Here is a 20,386-nt window from a genome sequence, read left to right as displayed (position 1 = left end):
TTTCAAGCATTTGGTAATTCTGACACGTAGTCATCAGAGGAAACCCGCTACATTGTTCCTAACGCAGAAAGGGACCTTTTATATGCACTTTCATACAGACAGGAAAGCACACACCACGGCTTTTTTTCCAGTTCTGGTGCACTGGTAGGAACGAGATTTTCACGCCCTCAAAGCCCCGCCACCCACCACCCCACCCCCACCCCCCAAACCACGCACAATGCAAACTGCTTTGAAATGTGTCTGTGTCGGATGGTCGTACCTGATGGCTAAACAACTAAGTCGCCAAGGCTACCACCGATGCTGTAGGTTCGAATCCCGTCAATAGAACTTTGTGTTTTCATTATATAAAACAAAATTGGCTTCAGAGCCCATATGCAGGTGGAACGTAGCCGAGTGAAAAGCCTTCGGCTGATGCGCGATCGATATAGGATCGATCCCCGTCGGTGAGTCCTTTGGGCTATTTGTCATTTCAATCGGTGCTCCACAATTGGTGTAACGAAGGCCGTGTCCTGTCTGTGTGAAAATACTGATATTTTAAGTGCATTTTAATATATAATGTTAGTTCGTAAGCTCATTGAATCGGAAACATAGAATAGAATAGAATAGAATACATACAATACAATACAATACAATACTATATAATACAATATAATACAATACAATAGATGTTTAACATACCCCAGCACGAAAAATACATCGGCTATTGGGTGTCAAACTATGGTAAATAAAAAAATAAAATAAAGTAACGAGCAACACCAATATAAAAATTTAAGAGTCAAATAAAAACACAGTGTAAAGAACTGTGCAAAAAATGCAGATATCACAAATAGATAAAATTAAAATTTATAATAAAAGTCAATATCACATAAATATTGTAAGAAACGTTTTGGATGGAATCGAAAAGAATCGGAAACATATCGAAATATATAGCACCAAATATGAGACAGTCTATTTTAAGAATTCATAATTTCAAAAAGGAAAATCTATGGAAAATATTTTTTGGATAAAACAAATAAACAAGATCGACTTAGAAAATATACAACCACTTATTGGAATACAACGTTTTGTTGCTTCATTTTTTTCAAGTTGTTATTTATTTTTCAGATAACTGTTAGTACTGAATCTTACATACATTGTTCTATAGTTATAATTGTTTGTTTTTTGCCCGAGAAAGTTTTAAAATAATCATTAAACATTAATGTATTCATTAGTAAAGCACCAAAACGATAAAAATGTTTTAAATTGTGTAACACAAGTCAAACCATATATGACGATTGTGAATCTGTTTTTAGCATATCCAGTACTGTGTCTCTGCAAGAAACAGATTACAGAAGAAGTTATCATACAGTCATGAGGGTATGCAGGTATGACTCACTGAAAGGTGTTTTATTTACAGACACGAGATTTTCTTGACAACGATCAAGAGGACTGCCACTCAGTTCAAAAACTTTTCTCCACCTTCCAAAAAGAGGACGTCTGAACGCACATACTAATGAGCATAGAATAATATTTTTTGAAAAAAAATATTGATCAAATCATTATGAAGGTGAATTTGGCATGGGACAGGCTCATGGGAACCAGGGGTTGGAGGACCTGTACCCTCTCCCACTTGAGGCCGAAAATGAAAGAAGTTGTTTGTCCTAATATATACATACTATCGTTTCATAATATCGGTCCTTATAAGAAACTGTTATAGCTTCATCAATTTTTAAGATATTAAAACTATTTATGCACCATCACCGAATAGATAGATAAAATATGGGAAATCAAACGAAGTAATGACATCTTCAATGACGTCACTTCGTGTCAGCTTGTTTTCAAAATGGTACCGTCCAAAGAACAATCTTGTGAAGTTGTTAAATTGTATTACCAAAGTAAATCACTAAAAAACAGTGATTAAAACGATGGAAAGGAATCATCCAGACCTAGGGCAGTTGAACACTAAACAGATCCAGAGAATTGTAAAGAGCTTTGAAGGCTTGGGATCAGTAGAAGACAGGCGGCACGGAAATCCTGGATGCCTAAGATCTAAGAAATACTGAAACCGTTGAACAAGTGAAAGCTGTGAGGAAATTCATTCCAGCATTGAAAAGGAAAGGTATAAACATTGATGATATATGGTTTCAACAAGATGGGGCTACCCCACACACAGCTGGTGATGTGATTGAATGGATATCACAAACATTCAGTCATAATTGCCCAGAATGGACGTCATGTAAAACATATTTTATGAATGGACACTGAAACGTATTGACTGTCATGAAGGTAATGCCCAAGTATTAAAGATCAAATAAATATTTTTTGTGTCTGCCATACGGCTATGCTTTCCAATTTAAGATATGATGTGTGTAGAAAATACTCTTGTACAATAAGGACACCATATGAAACACTGTGTGTGTGTGTGTGTGTGCAATCAAGTGTGTGTGATCTGTGTGCCTGTGTGTGTGTGTGATTTGTCTGTGCTCCCAGACATATTGTACCCACCGCCCAAAATCCATCCATCATCCATCCATATCCATCCATCCATCCACCACACACACACACACACACACACAACACACACACACGTCACACACACACACCACGAAATTATGCCTCTGCCCTTCAAATATCGTTTCTACCTGAATGGAGTTTTCCCAAAATATTTTACATGGGTCTTGATCTCAGCAAAAACACAAGTGAAGTAACTTGAAAGTATTGTGTTGATGTAATGATAGTGCTGCTCAAAGAAAACCCAGTGTGCGAATATACAAGTCATGGTCGCTACACCTTCTGTTCTTTCTCATATGTGCTGCATGCAGACAGACAGGATAACACATACCATGTGTTTAAATATACAAATCATTTAGCATTGGTTGGAACGAAAAAGACCCTTTACAGCGATTGATCCCACATCCAATAAAACATAAAACGGGCGCTACTGAACTATATATATATATATATATATATATATATATATATATATATATATATATATATATATATATTTGTTTTATGTTTTTTAAAGTGATATATATTCTGAATTCCCAACTAAAAAACGTTTGACAATACATTGTTTGGCCACAGTTGTGAAAGCCGACAGCAGTAACGTGGTATGTTTTTTTCTTTTTTATTGTTAGTCGATATGAGTCATATTATGACTGCAGACGAGCGGGCAGGCAGTCTTACAAAGCTTGAATGCGAAGTAATCCTCACACCGTCACGCACATAACCACACACCACCTAGCAAACACCTAGTTGAAAGTAGACCATCATGATAAACTTCTGTAAATTTTTGAAAGTAATTTTTGCCTTTGTAAATACCCAGACCAAGATATGTATAGTTTTAACTGATGTCAGTAATCCTTATCAATGACACATTGATTGCATCTTTATAATATGGCACAGCGTAGACTAGCAACGCTGGGTTATTTGGTCTATATAGGCATAACTGTGTTTTGTTAAAAGCATGTCTGCAAAAGCTATTTAATGAAATCTATCTAGACCTTGACATCCAATAATAGCCGATTTTAAATGCAGTGTCAACTTGTTACAAACATATCCTTATGTCAATTTTTTAATTTGTTTGTTCTTTTTTTCTTTCTTTTTTAATTTATTTCTAATCTTTCTCTTTTTTTCATTTCTTGATTTCTTTTAATTATTTCATTTATTTACTTTAAATTGCATTTGAGCATGATATTAAATTGTATAAATACTATATATAATAGAAAAAAGAATATGATTTTTTAGGTGATCCAACCTTTTGTAAAACATTTTAATAGTTAAAGTTTGATTTTATTTAACGACACCACTAGATCATATTGATTTATTAATAATCGGCTATTGGATGTCAAACATTTGGTAATTTTGAAATTTAGTCTTAGAGAAAAACCCGCTACATTTTTTTCCATTAGTAGCAAGGAATCGTTTATATACACCATCCCACAGACAGGATAGCACACACCACGGCACATACCAGTCGTGTTGCACTGGCTGGAACGAGATTTTTTAAATAGTGTCTGTATTTAGTACATTAGTACAATAATATTGCATACAGCGATGAATGTACTGTTTCATCAAACATCCAAATTTAAGAATAATAAATTTGGGTTTAGAAATTGATTGTCCCCTCCATCCAAAAACGTTTTGTAAATTAAAACCAGCATAGATATTCCTACATATATGATATTTATGAATGTAAAAAATTGGATCATATCCAGCACTTGCCTCAAAAATAAGATTTTCGCGTTAAAAATGCCCTACAATAAAATTAGCACCCTGCCCCAGCAAAATCTTAGTTAGAACACTGTGTGTGTGTGTGTGTGTGTGTGTGTGTGTGTGTGTGTGTGTCTATGTGTAAATGTGTATGTCTATGTCTAAATGTCTATGTCTATGTCTATGTCTATATATATATATATCTATATATATATCTCTCTCTCTCTCTCTCTATCTCTATATATCTCTCTCTCCTCTCTCTCCATATATATATATATATATATACACACACATACTGTATTTTATTGTTTTATTTTTCAACCCCCTAGCCCCCATTCACTCAGCGGGTATTACAAAGGTCTTGTTGAGATCATCTCTAGTTTGGTACAACAAGACGCAGAACGCCAGGTTTTCACCTTCAAAATAAAGATTACAATTAAACATCAAAAGAATCTCCCGCTGTCCCGTATACCGCTATCAGCGCAAGTTGACCCGGTGTTGGTATAAATACAAACACACGGTGTGGTGAAATTAAAACAAACCACAAACAACAATAACCTACTTCTCAGTACAGTCCGAGAAACTCATTCTCAAAATGATGCTCATCCAAGCGGCCATTTTCCTTGTACTTCTAAGTAAGTGATTTAAAAAAAAAAAAAATATATATATTTTAATCTTTTTGTCTTCAAATTTTTTTTTCTTATATATTTTAATCTTTTTGTCTTCAAATTCTGTATTTTATATCTATTGAAGTTAATTCTCGTATTTAGCTCATCTGTAATATTTAATTAAGTTGACATTCGGTTTTTAATTCATGTATTCGTTTCGTTTTGTTGATTATTTCCTCTACTATACAATTTCTATGAACGTTTTTTGAGATTCATTGTTCACAACTTGAATCCCTCAGTTGGCACAATCTAAAACACCACGACATAGTTCTTTAAAATGTTTTTTTTTTTTAATTTAACTCTTGCAATTTTATATCATCACTTAATGTTTTGCATTTACCATAGTTTAATACCCAATAGCCAATGTATTTTGCGTGCTGGGGTGTCGTTAAACACCTAATCCAATCTTTCCCCTACTACAATACTGATGCAACAGACATGACGTGAAAATCTGTGAGTTTTTTATTATTTATTCACTTCATTTCTTTTCCTTCTATTTCATTGTATTTATGTAGACCGATACCGGAACCTTCTTCCACAAAGTAATAAACAATAAGATAATTAATAGGCATATTTACCTAAAGGTAACAAATTAAAATGAATGAATAAATGAATAAATGTTTAACGACACCCCAGCACGAAAAATACATCAGCTATTGGGTGTCAAAGTATGGTAAATGCGAAAACAATTTGATGATCAACATCAATATAAAAATTCAACAGTTAAATTAAAACACAGTGTAAAGAACTGTGAAAAAAATACAAATATCACAGATAGATACAATTAAAAAATTCTGGATGGAATCGAAATGATTCCATCACATTTGTTTGTCCAGATATATGTTTTGGAGTTTCATGCAGATGCTTACACTCCACCAAAATGTGTCGCACCATCAGAAGACACTGACAGTGCTCACACTGAGGTGGAGGATATTTCTTTAAGATAAATGAATGGGTTAAATATGTATGACCGATGCGAGCACGACACAAGGTAACAAATTAAAACACAAATATACAGAGGCTAAGGCTACATGTAAGAAACGTAATTTTGAAATGTCAGTCTAGCATTGTTTACGATTGTTTTTTTGTTTTTTTTTTTTTTGTTTTTTGGTTTTTTGTTTTTGGGAATAGGTGGTGGAGATGGTAGTTGTGTTTTAAGTGGCGGTTTTTTCTGCAACAATGTAGATGTTTTTAATTTAATACTGTTCATAAACCTAATAGCCAATGCGAATTTTTGTGTGGTCCTTAACCATATGTCCGACGCCATATAACCGTAAACAAACTGTTTACGGTTATAATAAACCATTTCCTTTCATTCATTAATTCATGTTGCAAAGAAAACAAGGCAAAAAAACAACAACCCAACCCTAGACCATCAACGGTGATTGATCCTACGATTCGTCACACCTCAGGCGAGTGCTATCACGTTTTTATTTCGCTAAGAATACAACCGCCCCTCCCCCCCCCACCCCCCCCCAAAAACAAAAAAAAAACCACCCCCCCCCCCAACAACAACAACAACAAAAACCCAACCAACACCAGGGTTTCGTTTCATCTTAATTTATTTACCCTGTGCTGGTTTCTTCTCGTTTCAGTGTGTCAGGTGATGTTGAGCACCGCCTGTCACTGCGGCAGCAGCTGCTGTTGTCACTCCCACCACAGCAGCAGCGTCAGTCTCAAGCACGGCGGCCACCACAGCACTCTCGGCTGATTCCGGTTGGGTTTTGGCGTCAAGTAAACGCAAAGAACAGGTTGGTTTAATTACCTTGTTGGATTTTGCTTTTTAAAATCTGATTCATCAACACATTTCGTATCTGATATTATTTTTGGATCGCTGGCTATATGTTTTAATGATTAAAATGTTGAAAGTTCAACCTAACGACGAAACCCATATTATGTGATGAACTCAAGTCATGACCCTGACATTTATTGGCACGAAAGGGGCGGGACGTAGCCCAGTGGTAAAGCGCTAGTTTGATGCGCGGTCGGTTTGGGATCGATCCCCGTCGGTGGGCCCATTGGGCTATTTCTCGTCCCAGCCAGTGCACCATGCCTGGTATATCAAAAGCCGTGGTATGTGTTAACCTGTCTGTGGGGTAGTGCATATAAAAAATCCCTTGCTACTAATTGAAATATGTAGCGGGTTTCCTCTCTAAGACTAAATGTTAAAATTACCAAATGTTTGACATCCAATAGCCATGATTAATAAATTAATGTGCTTTAGTGGTGTCGTTAAACAAAAAGAAACAAACTTATAGGCACGAAGCCGTGAAAGTATGACCTACTTCCGTCCATTGACCTTACGTAGGCCAACTAACCCCAACTGTCTGGGACAAGATGTAGATAAGTCGTTACTTTGACTTTATTATAATGCATATATGTTCTTATAACTAAGACACTGATAGAGGGATTTATTTTTTAAGTCAAACATGTTTTATATCTCATCGAGTGAAGTTTGCAATCATATCTCACGAGAGTGTGATATGATTGCAAACTTCACAAGATGAGATATAAATCATATTTGACAAGAAACATGATATTTTCTATTTATTATATAACTTTTGGCAATTTACCTTTATTTTTAAAATGCCAGCAACAAATAGTTCCGGCTTTCTTAAGAGTGAAGATAACACTTTCTACAGTGACAATAACACATTTCACTGAGTGACTGATAACACTTTTATTTCACTGATATTTTAAGATATTTCACTAAATGTTATATAATAGATAATATTACATGAGTGGCTGTTAGATACCATTTATCTTACAACACGTCGTTTTAAAACGTATCTGACGAGCAGACGCGAGTTGTAAGACGGATACGAATGTAGTGTTCTATTTCATACATTTCTTTTAAAAAAAGAAGTTTTAATAACATTTAAACGTATTTCCCCTGTAGACTAAAATTCATTTACAGCCCTTGTGCTTGTAGTTAACTTACGCGTCACAAACAAATCTATTTCCGGTTTACTTACACGTCATAATGTAATAGATGGTTTTTTTTTTTACATTGGATGGTATGGCACTGGCGACCTGGTCATCACCTAGAAGCAATCAGTCGTATGTCTTTATATTGTTATCGCACATATATGTGTTAACAGTATGTGTTATATAAAAAACATAACACCATATGTAAGAACATTAATTTATTTTATAAAGTGTTTCTTAGTGGTACACAGTATCATAAAACATTGTAGGATACCTCTTGTCGCAATAAGTAATTGTTATGCAATACTGAAAGGGATTTCCAATTCGATAAAAAAAAAATGTTTGTTTTACACGATAAAAACAATTCGAAGTCCTATATTTAGTATGCGATTTGTTCGAGGAATACAGTGAAACTGAGACGATATTTGACGGCATTAGCCACAGATAAAGAACAGTCCATCACAAACACACTGCGGATCATAGTCGTACATGTCGCCCTTCTTGTAACATCGCCCGTCTGATGTAGCACATCCTAGAAGCAGAAACAGAAAAAACCCCACACTTAGTCACTACATAATGCAAAACAAAATGATTATAAAAAATTAAAACAACTATCTATCATTCATTATTAATTCTTCCATCGATGCATGCGTTAGTCGCCCTCTTTCCATCCAGTCTTCCATCAATCCATACATCATCCATTTAACAATACAATCATCCGTCCATTCATCCTAGAATGCATGCATGCCTCCCTTAAACAATCCATCAAATCTTCCTTCCATCCATCCATCGATCCACCCAACCAACCATCGATCAAATTGTCCTTCTGTTCATCCTTCCATTCAACCATCCATCCATCTACCCAACCATCTATCAAATGTTCCTTCCATTCAGCCATCGATCCACCCAACCATCTATCAAATGTTCCTTCCATTCAGCCATCGATCCACCCAACCATCTATCAAATGTTCCTTCCATTCATCCATCTACCGACCCAACTATTCATCCATATATCCATCCATCCATCCATCCATCCATCCATGACGATCGATCCATACATCCTTCCATCCATCCTTTCTTTCACCTTCCATCCATCGACCCATTCTTCCATCCAATTATCGACCCGACCCGACCCGACCCGACCACCCATCCATCCATCCATCCATCTACCCCCCATCCCTCGCTTTCTTTCATCACCACCTCCCTCAGCTATCCATCCATTCAATACTCGACCCACCCATTCCCGCATGTACCTGCACATGGGTTGGGCGTGGTAGTGACTTCCTCCTGCCCCGGAAGTGTCGTCAGTTCCGTACACGTCCAGGTATTCTCATCACAGGTACACGCCTTCCCGTCAATCATCTCCTCGTGTCCGGAAATCAGACACTGTCCGTCCACCAGGCACCCTGGTAAAATATAATACACACTCTGGTAAAAGATAACACACACACCCTGGTAAAAGATAACACACACATACTGGTAAAATATAACACATCCTGGTAAAGGATAACACACACATATTGGTAAAAGATAACACACACACACATACTGGTAAAAGATAACACACACACATACTGGTAAAAGATAACACACACACATACTGGTAAAAGATAACACACACACTGGTAAAAGATAGTACACACATACTGGTAAAATATAAAATACACCCTGGTTAAATATGATATTTGTCTAATGACACATTCTGTATTCATGAACTCTACAGGTGCATTAATGCGAAAGCTATCTTATTTAAAAACAGGCTTTCTTACCGTAACTTGATTTTCGTGTTTATAATCAATTTGTTTTCGTGCAAGGTATGTGAAGACTGTATTAATACTGTGTGCAAATGGTCTTTTATGGGTCGACAGGAGGGATCGCCACTGTCAGTTGAGCTGACAGCTTTGGTCCCCCCTGGTCCGCTCCTGGCGAGTGTTTGGGTCGAGTCACTGCGGGCGTTCGTGCAGAATAATCCGCCCCCGGTGGTTTAGCCACCGCGTTTGGGTCACCCTGTGTCGCTCCAGCTGGTCTCGTCCGCCTCTTCGGTACAGGAGGGACTGCCCCTGGCGGTTGAGCCGCCAAGTTAGGTCCCCCCTGAGAAGTCTTGGTTCGCCGCCTCCTTCGTCTTCCATACGCTGTGGGTGAAGTAGCTCCCTAACATAGTGTTACTGTCGCGTTGTCCCCGTTGTGTTCGATGCGGTACTTGGCTAGTGAGCCAAGTTCACGCAGTACAGCTCCCGGGGGGGGGGGGGGGGGAGAAAAATCACCACCTTCTCACAAAACAACTTCATTGTTCGAGGAAAAGTACAGAATCGAAAAGTACAGAACCTTCTGAATTCCTCTTTGTATCTTGATACGTCTTTATAGCCGTGACCTCAGTAACATGACGTTTGCCTCATGAAATACAGATGTCTCCATTGTCGACGTTAAATGTCATGCAATATTTTATTGTGTTCCTGAGCTGTCGATCAATGACGAACACTGCTTGGATGAATGTGGCACAGCTCCTTCTCAGCTTGCCTACACTCACCTGGCACGACAGAAACAGTGAACATCGGGCTTGTGTGTATGTTTGTGGGGCGGGGGGGGGGGGTTGGGGGGGAGCAGTTTGGCTGAGTTGGTCTGGGGACGGTTGTTCAGGGCGGTCGGGGTGTTGGTTGAATGGTGCGGTGGGGGTGGTTCACCGGGGAGGTGGGGTGTTGCCTAGGGCGGTAAGGGTGGGGGCGGCTGTCTGGGTCGGTGGTTTTTGAGTCTGATTGACTAAATCCGAGAGCGCAAAGCAAGTTTGATTTATTTAGCGACACCACTAGATCACATTGATTTATTTATCATCGGCTATTGGATGTTAAACATTGGTAATTTTGACATAAAGTCTTAGTGAGGAAACCCGCTAAGTTTTTTCATTAGTAGCAAGGTATTTTTAGATGAACCACCCCACAAACAGGATAGTACATACCACGGCCTTTGATACACCTGTCGTGGTGCACTGGCTGGAACGAGAAATAGCTCAATGGGCTCACATACGGGGATCGATTCCAAACCGACTGCGCATCAAGCGAGCGCTTACCACTGAGCTACGTAACTCCTTTGATATTTTAAAATGCTTTTTTTCCAGAAACGGGCTATCCATAAAGTACGTACACCCTGAGCGGGAAGGGGGTTCACGCATCACGTACCTAACGTCTACGGGGGTGGGGGTGGGAGGGTTGGTGGGTGGTGGGGAGGTGCGTTCCTTGAAAGAGAACATAGGCCTAATTGTATCCGAATTACTTTTCAGTGTGGAAGATCGATGTACATGGAGGGGAGGGGTAATGATCAAATATAAAAAAAGGAGAAGGGGTAAACAAACCCCAGATTTTTCACATATGTACTATAAATAGCGGAAAAAAGTATGCAAAAAGTTAAAGATAAAGCATATTGATTTATTAATCATCTGTTATTGGATGTCAAACATTCAGTCGTTGATACAAATGGAGGAAACCAGCTTATTTTGTTTTCATTGAGCAGCAAGGGATATTTTATTTGCACTTTCTCATAGACATGACAACACATACCACGGCCTTCGATATACTGGTCGTGATGTGTTGGTTGGGCCGAGGGAAAAATCAGAGAATGGATCCACTGCGATGGTTCGATCATTTCAACGACCTACAGTATTTTTTTATTGAATTTAGTTGCTGTGTTGGGGGTGGGGGGGGGGGGGGGGGCAGGGGACGTGTACTCTGCCCAAGGTTTTCAGGCTCGTAGGAACCAGGGACACACACATACATACACAAACAAACAAACGGATACGTTAAGGAGTGACCACATGATGTGTAGACCCCACGTATATCATCGGTTAACTGAATATTCGATTTAAATAATATCGGCGGACAAGCGATTATTGTAGTGGTCTGGGAACTGAGGCTCGTTCGAGTCTTAGTAACGGCATGAGTGACAATTACGAGGCTAAAAATGATAATCATCCGTCCGTCCATCCATCCATCCACTCATCCATCCATCCATCCATCCACTCATGAATCAATCCACCTACTTGTCCATCCATCCATCCATCCACCTACCTAGCCATCCATCTATCCATCCGTCCATCCATCCATCCATTCACCCATTATTTATCCATCCATCCATCCACCCACTCATACGTCCGTCCATCCATCCATTCTACTACCATCCAAGGTAGGTAAGGTAAAGTAAAGTAAAGTAGGTAGTACTAAACCAAATAACTTCCGGCTGGGTCAAAGTTCGAGGTGCACCCAACTTTTGATAGAGAAGTGAACACCACAAGTCCTGTGATTGGTTATAAATGTGAGTGTGTTGGTTGTAAAAAATAATAGTTTCATCTGGGTAAAAAAAAGTTAGCAATTTTATTTCATCTAGTACCAATGTGTCAAGTAGCCTTGTGCTTGAAACATGTATGGGGTACCTGTAAAAAAAAGTACTCGAATTTTGTGCGAAACTAGGGTAGTCATAGACGCTACCCGTTATCTCAGAAACGAGCAGCTTGACCCCCATTTTTTTCTGATTCACTTTAAGTGTAATGGGTGGTAGTATTTATATCCGTGGCGTTTATGTCGGTTGATATACGTTGCAGGTAGGAGTTTTAGCCACATATGTTACTATTGTCGTCTATGGGATTTGATTTGGTAGTATACATCCAGTAAGGTAAGGTAAGGTAAGGTAAGGTAAGGTAAGATAAGGTAAAGTAAAGTAAAATAAAATAATTAAACGAAATAAAGTAAAACAAAAATGAAACAAACTGAAATATAATAATACACTATTAGTAAATCATGTTTTCAACTTTCACAATGTTTCTCTGTTCTGTATCAGCATAAACTGGGGTTATTAATGAAATCGTCTCATGTTTGTTTATCTTGGCAGTGTGAACTGCACTTCTAAGTAGCTTTCAACATTCAACATCAAACAACACACCTGCTGTTATTTACTCCACTTCTACCTGCTGTTTATACAAACACCTGTAGACACAGCGTAGAAACATAACCACTGCTTCGTTAGTGTCAGTCTCTCATACACCACTTAAGCGCAGGCACACGGAGGGTCCGTGGTTCGAATCCCTTCGATAAAGGTGGATTTATCTATTAACACGCAAGCTGTGATTTAGCCCATGGTAAGTGCTTTCCGTTTGGTATTGATACTTTCAGATTCAGTATACATGATACTTCAAACTAACATACAATCAATACATTTTTAATAAAGCATTGTGACATACATACTTTGAAATTGATTGAGCCAAACCCAGTGGCTATACTTTACAAGAAATTATGACCATTTCATGGATTCAAAACACTCAAATTAATGTTCTGTATATACAGAGGATACTGAAAAAGGTTGACAGTAAGTGATATTGTCGTTACATTAACACAAATTTAATGTATTCGAGAGAAAAAGGTAGAAAACGTAAATATGCATACAACTGTTTGGTAATTAACTATGGAATTGGAATAACCCTGATGTGAGTAATGTATTCATGTCATCTCAGTACATACCAAGTAAATATAGAAATGCAAAAACTGCCAATGTCAGGTTTAAACTCCGTCGGTACGGATAATTAGTTCTGGCTGCAATGCAATTCAAGTGATGCTTAATTAATTCCCAGGTGTATACTTTGTAAGTGCAAAGGAAGCATTGAAATACACTGGACAATAAAAGAAACGCAAACATAAATTAAGTTTTCTTTAGTTTATTTAAAATTCATCAGTTAGAATCCCATTTTTTAGCGAGATTTAGCTCAGTCGGATACGCGCTCGCTTGAGGTGCTTGCTTCGCAGGATCGAACCACCTCAGTGGATCCGTTCAACTGATTGGGGTTTTTCTCGTTCCAACCGGTGTACCACAACTGGTAAAAGGCCGTGGTATGTGCTTTTCTGTCTGTGGGAAAATGCATATAAAAGATCCCTTGCTACATAAAGAAAATGTTGCGGGTTTCCAAATTACCAAATGTTTGACATCCAATAGCCGATGATTAATATATCAATGTGCTCTAGTGGTGTCGTTAAACAAAACAAACTTTACTTTACCCATTAGGATTTGTGGATATTAAAATTATTAATGGCTTGTGAACGTTTTAGGCCTTTTTGACAATCTATTTACTGAATGAATTCTGTCATGAAAAATATATACCTCTGTATATTCAAATATGTTGGTATGGGTTTAGAAGTAATAGTATGCGAATAATATACGATATGAATTTTAACTGTGTATATTAAAGAGTTAAATATCAATTCAGCAGTTCCGTTTTGATACAAACGGACTATATTAACATATTAAAGGGACATTCTTGAGTTTGCTGCATTGAAAGATGTTTCCGACTAATAAAATATTTCTACGATTAAGCTTACATATTAAATATATTTTCTTGTTTAGAATATCAGTGTCTGGATATTCAATGTGTTTCTGGTTGTCTTAATATTTGTAAGAAGCCCAAACTGGATTTTGTCTTCCAATAATTTCGTACGTACGAACAAATATATTTTAAGATATAAAATGAAATTTAACCTAGTACAAATATTAGAACGATCAGAAACACGTTTAATATACAGCCATTAATATTTTATGTAAAAATATATATCTGATATGTAATTACAATCGTTAAAAAGTCTCTGTTAGTCGATAACATCTTAACAATTTCAGCACTCAGGAATGTCCCTTTAACATATTAAAACAAAGCTTAATTATAATTTACGATGGTGCTTTTCTACAATTAATTTGTAGGTCTTAGACATTAATATGTACAAAGTATGGCTGGATAAGATATAAGACCTTTTTCTGCATCAGTAGTAGTTATAAAAACCATCCCATAATTCCACGCATTTAACAATAATAAACATATCCCCAAGATCGTTACACGTTCAGTCCGTGGTATTTAAAGTTTTCAGTTTTCTTTGAAGTTTTGAAACACTGTTTTTCTGACCGTGGAAACCATATGTTTAATCAAATGTCCATTGGAACTGGTAATAAAGCGATCCAAACCAAGACTACGTAACCTACACTGCACTCTGTAAGCCCAATTTGACTTGTTATCTGCCAATTATTATTTATGTCACTCTCCAAAAAAAGGTTGTGCTTTGTTTCATGGTCAGCAGTGAATAAAACACAAACTCACTTAATGAATTGAAAAAGGCCATTTAATGATAAATGACGTAAAAGTTTGAACGCCATTTTTTTCCGCATTAAAACACACACTTGTTTACTGAACCATGACAGATGGGGTTCAAATACCTGTCATAATGGACAAATAGTGAATATAAATGACATATTCACACACCAGTAATATTGTTAAATCTTATCTGACAATGTCTGAAAGAACACATTAGAGGATGGCAGGGCGGGCCAACATTTTTTTCTTGCAAAATGGTCACGGGAGAAGAATAAAGGACAACTCTAGCAGAATTTGCGGAAACTTTGTGCTAAAACGCGAATCGCGATACTCCTGTGTGATGTTAAAATATGGATTAGGATTTGCCATAAATATATTTATATAAAATAAATACTCATTCCTAGTTTCTGTTATCAATAATTCACCATTATAGGAGAGAACATATAAAAGATCCCTTGCTGCTTTATCAATATTAGTAACCTATGTGAAGGTAGCAGGTCTAAGTTCTGTTCTAATATAAATGACACATGCATGCGCGTCTCCAGGGGAGGGGGCTCGGGAGTGGGCACAAAATTCCTTTTGACAATTACGAATGTTTTCTTGTTTTTCTCCCTTGTTTTTTCTTGTTCTTCTTCAGTTCTCTACCTTGAAAACTTTCAATATTAGCTCAATAATGTATTAGTTTATTATGTATCGCGTTGAAGACGAAATAATAATTGTATGTGCTTATGTTTTATACATGCTATGGACTACACCAACCAAAGAGACTATATTGCCAAGTTAAAGGGATATACCCTAGTTTTTAAACACTAAGGCATATTTTTGACTATTAGAGCCGTTTTTCATAACTGAAATTATACTTTACTTATTTTTTTATTGTTTATATTATCCATTTCCGTACATTCGAAGTGTTTTTGGTCATACTGGTGTTTTTAATATCACAAAATGCATTTCTCATATTTTTAAAAACTCACGTGCGTCTGAGAAGTAACAGTTATGGAGTCGAGTTTTAGTCTATTTTTAGAGGGTATTTCACCATTTCAAAGTCACAGACTCATGTTTCACTCAGTTGTAACTTTATCCAAAATGTGTTACAGGTTTGACACATAAACCACATAAGACACATACAACAGTACTTAATAATTATATTATGTATAAAGTTTTATGTACATTAATCTACATCGGAATATTAACTAATGAATACTTTGAGTTGTACAATTTGTAAATTACAAAACATGGTTTTCGAGGAAATCTAGTCTTGTACTAACGAAAGTCGAATAGATTGTCGGAAGATATTGAGGCAGTTATATATTCTTTCATTATAATTATTTTAAAACTATGATACTTTTATTAGTTGATGTCAATTTATTTATAATTTTATTATGATTTAGAACAATCGAACATAGTAATACCGGTGAAATCTGAATTGGATTGAACAGATATAGAGTCAAACTTCGATAACTCCACCTTCGATCTCTCGAAAATGTATCAGTTTACTGTCTGCTGCAAAATATCATTAGAAGTTTGAAACATTTCACTGTTTTTTTTTCATATTTGTTGCCAAACTAAATATACGTCATTAAAACTGAAAAGACATATACTGTTTTTGTGACCAAAGCTACTGAAAAGGTACAAATATCATTTTAAAACTTTATTGCCTCAGAGAAAATTAATAATATTAGAGATGACGCCCTGAGTTATTAAAAGGTACAACTACCAATGACGTAGCCAGCACGAGGCAAACGAGGCGCTTGCCTCGTTTGGAATTTCCCCAGATTTATTTTAATTTTCCCCATGACACTGATATTTATTTTACAGGTCTGGGTTTACCTCGGCGTTTTTTCCTCCCTGGCTACGCCCCAGACTACTGCTGTTTTTTTGTGTTTTTTTCTTTTACGAACATATTTACTTTCAATACGAAAAACAGCAAAGACACAGACATTGTTTACTAAGATCATAGCTGTAAGAAATTAAAATTTGCTTTGTATAACGACACCACTGGAGCAATTTAAATTATTAATCATCGGCTAATGGGCGCCAAACATTTGGTAATTGTTGACCTATTATAGTCTTAGAGAGGAAACCGGTACATTTGTTCATTAGTAGCAAGGAATATTTAATATGCACCATCCCATAGACAAGATAGCACATACCACGGACTTTAATATACCATTCATGGTGCACTGGCTGGAACAAGAAAGAGTCCAGTGGGTCCACCGACAGGAATAGATCCCGCCTCCCAGCAATTAGAAAAAAGCTAATATGTTCGAAAAAGAACACAAAAACTACTCTACATTTATACCACTACCGGTGTAATGTACGAAAATATACACTGACACACTAGGTACCGACTTAAGTAGACAATATACACTAAAAATATATGATATATCCTGTGTTTTATAAGACAGCGTGGAGATTTGCCGCTCTGAATAGCGTCCAGAGCTGAGAAACCCCTGTAGACATTGACATCACACATCCGCGTTGTTTAATCTGGCGTTAGTATAAAAACTGGAAGTATCGTGTTACCAGTTAGCTCATTATACCAAGTTTGACTAGCTTTAAGCTTCGAGTTTAGTTATGAAAGTCGCCATTCTTCTTGTATTGATTCTAGGTAAGTAAAAACAGCCATGGGTCGAAATTTACGAATCTTGTTTTTTACTCAAACGCAGGTGTTTAAGCATTGTAAATACATATAGTTACACGTGTGTAAGTCATAAACAGGCTTCGTAAATTCGACCTCTTATGTTTATTTCTTATAATTATTTGTTATATTATTTTCACTAGAGATATAGAATACTGCATGAATGACCGTTATTTTATATCGAATTGTTTTTAAAACGTATCTAACGAGCGAAAGCCTCCTCGGTGGACATATTTACTCCCCCCTCCCCCCACTCCCGTGTCAATCAGGAAGGAAAAGGAAGGAAAATGTTTTATTCAACGACGCACTCAACACATTTTATTTACGGTTATATGGCGTCGGACATATAGTTAAGGACCAGACAGATATTGAGAGAGGAAACCCGCTGTCGCCACTTCATGGGCTACTCTTTTCGATTAGCAGCAAGGGATCTTTTATATGCATCATCACACAGACAGGATAACACATACCACGGCCTTTGGTATACCAGTCGTGGTGCACTGGCTAAACAAGTGTCAATCAGTGTTCTACGACTGGTATAGCCTCTATTAGAAATTCGACAGAAAATATAGGCAGAGTTACGTCCCCTAACCACTTCCGGCGCGTTCCGGTTACAGCAAGTATGGTCGATGACCACAATTGTTTGTAAATTTTCAGCTGAGATTTATGCATGTCAGTCCGTGGTTTTGTTATAACTGACCATGTGTTAAATAAAGGAGATGAATCTAGCGAGTTGTCACATACCCTGACTGTTTTGGTTTTCTTGCATGGAAATTTTAAATTTTGTTTTCAAAGCTGCAATTATCATAATTTCATTTAAACGTACAACCACACCTACAGTTTTAATGAATTGTGTGTGACAGTAACATAGTTGTAATAGTTAGATAATAGAAACATGTTTATAGTGCCGTCGTATATGTTGAGAGTGAATGCATATAAAATAGCTCTTGCTGCTAATGGAAAAAGTAAAGCTGATTTCGCCTGAAGACTACGTGCGACCAAATGTTTGACATCCAGTAGCCGTGGGTGGGACGTATCCCTGTGGTAAAGCGCTCGCCTGATGGGTTCTGGGTTCGATACCTATCGGTTGACCTGTTAGGCTATTTCTCGTTACAGCCAGTGCACTAAGACAGGCATTTTAACTACCATGCTATGTGCTGTCCCGTTTGTGGCATATACAATATATCTTGTTACTAATGAAACAATACAGCGGGTATCCTCTCTCAGACGATATGTGAAAAGTATTAAATGTATGACTTTCACTAACCGAAGATTAATAAATTATTGTACTCTAGTGATGTCATTTAACAAAATAACTTTTTTTTTCTTTTCTTTTTTTTCAATTGCCGGTGATTAATAATCAATGTGTTTCAGTGGTGTCGTTAAAAAAGAAAGAAAAAAAGACAATTAAAGAAATAATATGGCTTGTGTATAATTGCTGCATTGTTCCGTTTCAGTGAGTCAGCTGAATGCTGCCCAGCATGGCGAAGAACGCAGTAGTTCGGGTGACAATGAACAACAAACCAGCGGCCTCGTAATCAAAAGCAAGGACTACCTGTTAAATGGAGACCAATTCTTCGGATTTACCGTCATAGGAGGGTTAAACCGGAAGTGAAGTACGCAAGTCGTCATTGATCATAAATTCAACATGATGACAGGGGGACTAATACAATGGATATTTATTTAAGCAGACCTTTCATCTTCGTGTTCAGTCATTGACGTGTCTAAACCCAAACTAGTTCTAGACATGTAAATATGAATGACCAAACTGTACTCCATTTTTGTGAATTAATTATGCTATAAATCTGAATGACAAATCCGTATTCCGTGACCACAATTGTATCTCTGCATAAGGCAGAGACAAAAGGATGTTTTGGGTAAAGTCATGATTGCTTCCATGATCCACTGTTAGGTGCTCGTCCTTAAGAGGACCGCCACTCCCCTAGGAGATACGTTACAAAATATTTCATCCCTCCTGTACACCAGACTTGTGCAAACTGAAATTTTGAAAACATTAATTGTTTTATAGTTAACAATGAATAGCCAATAATTTTCAAATGTTTTTAACGTTCCATTGCAAACATGTTTGAAGTATTCGTTCATATTTTTTTTTAGCTTTGGTATTCTTTATTTCGCTTACTTTTATGCTGACACTATCCACTCAAATTCTATGGTATTCTAGTACCGCACTTCTTGAAGTATGCAATAGTTGATGTGTACATTTTCTTACAAATGCATTTCTTATTTTACAGGCTTCCAAGAACGTTTGAGGAATGTCTGTATGGCAGAAGTGATTGTGTTGTTGTTGTTGTTATTGTTACGTGTATTGAATTATTGAAATAAAAAGTGTTAATGGTATATATGTCTGTTTTGTACTTGTAGGCTTATGTACTGAAAACGGTAATTGTATCGGTGGGTCTATTATACAAAACATGATAAACGCTTTGGGGAATGATATCATTTTCAAGAGCTTTATACGTGAATACATTTATAAATAAACTAAGAAAATGTATAGTGCTGCTATTTTGAAAGTAAGGAGAGAGAGAGAGAGAGAGAGAGAGAGAGAGAGAGAGAGAGAGAGAGAGAGAGAGAGAGAGAGAGAGAGAGAGAGAGAGAATGAGAGAGATGGGGGGGGGGGGTTGTTCAGGTTCTGTTATGAGTGCTAAGTCATGTTCATGGTTACCATAATTATACCTAATCAAGCCGCGATCTAGCGATTGTTTTATATAGCATAGCACTTTCCCAAACCCCTGTTCGTGGATTCAAGACTGATGTCATTCTGAAACGTAATATTCTCGTACTGGAAGACATCAGATTCTTGCGTTGTAGGATCGAAAAACATCA

The 20,386-nt window shown here is 37.0% G+C and overlaps 2 long non-coding RNA genes across 6 annotated transcripts; one reads left to right on the top strand and one right to left on the bottom strand.

Annotated features, from left to right (window-relative positions):
- The first annotated feature begins 1,104 nt into the window (after nucleotides 1-1,104).
- On the top strand, nucleotides 1,105-19,900 carry LOC121380784. 5 transcript variants are annotated; one of them, XR_005959002.1, is made up of 4 exons: nucleotides 1,105-1,364; nucleotides 6,458-6,613; nucleotides 19,000-19,158; nucleotides 19,795-19,900. It is a non-coding gene; the product is annotated as an uncharacterized LOC121380784 (long non-coding RNA). The 5 variants fall into 5 exon arrangements; XR_005959004.1 differs by lacking the exon at nucleotides 1,105-1,364 and adding an exon at nucleotides 1,577-2,098; XR_005959003.1 differs by lacking the exon at nucleotides 1,105-1,364 and adding an exon at nucleotides 3,056-3,092.
- LOC121380783 lies at nucleotides 7,994-9,574 on the bottom strand. The gene is made up of 3 exons (XR_005958999.1): nucleotides 9,560-9,574; nucleotides 9,044-9,196; nucleotides 7,994-8,322 (listed from the first exon to the last, which is right to left on the bottom strand). It is a non-coding gene; the product is annotated as an uncharacterized LOC121380783 (long non-coding RNA).
- Nucleotides 19,901-20,386: the final 486 nt, after the last annotated feature.

Source organism: Gigantopelta aegis, chromosome 9 (genome assembly GCF_016097555.1).
Source record: "Gigantopelta aegis isolate Gae_Host chromosome 9, Gae_host_genome, whole genome shotgun sequence".
NCBI classification, from domain to species: domain Eukaryota; kingdom Metazoa; phylum Mollusca; class Gastropoda; order Neomphalida; family Peltospiridae; genus Gigantopelta; species Gigantopelta aegis.
The sequence above is the reverse complement of the archived record's forward strand: the minus strand, read 5'-3'. Positions and strand labels throughout refer to the sequence as shown.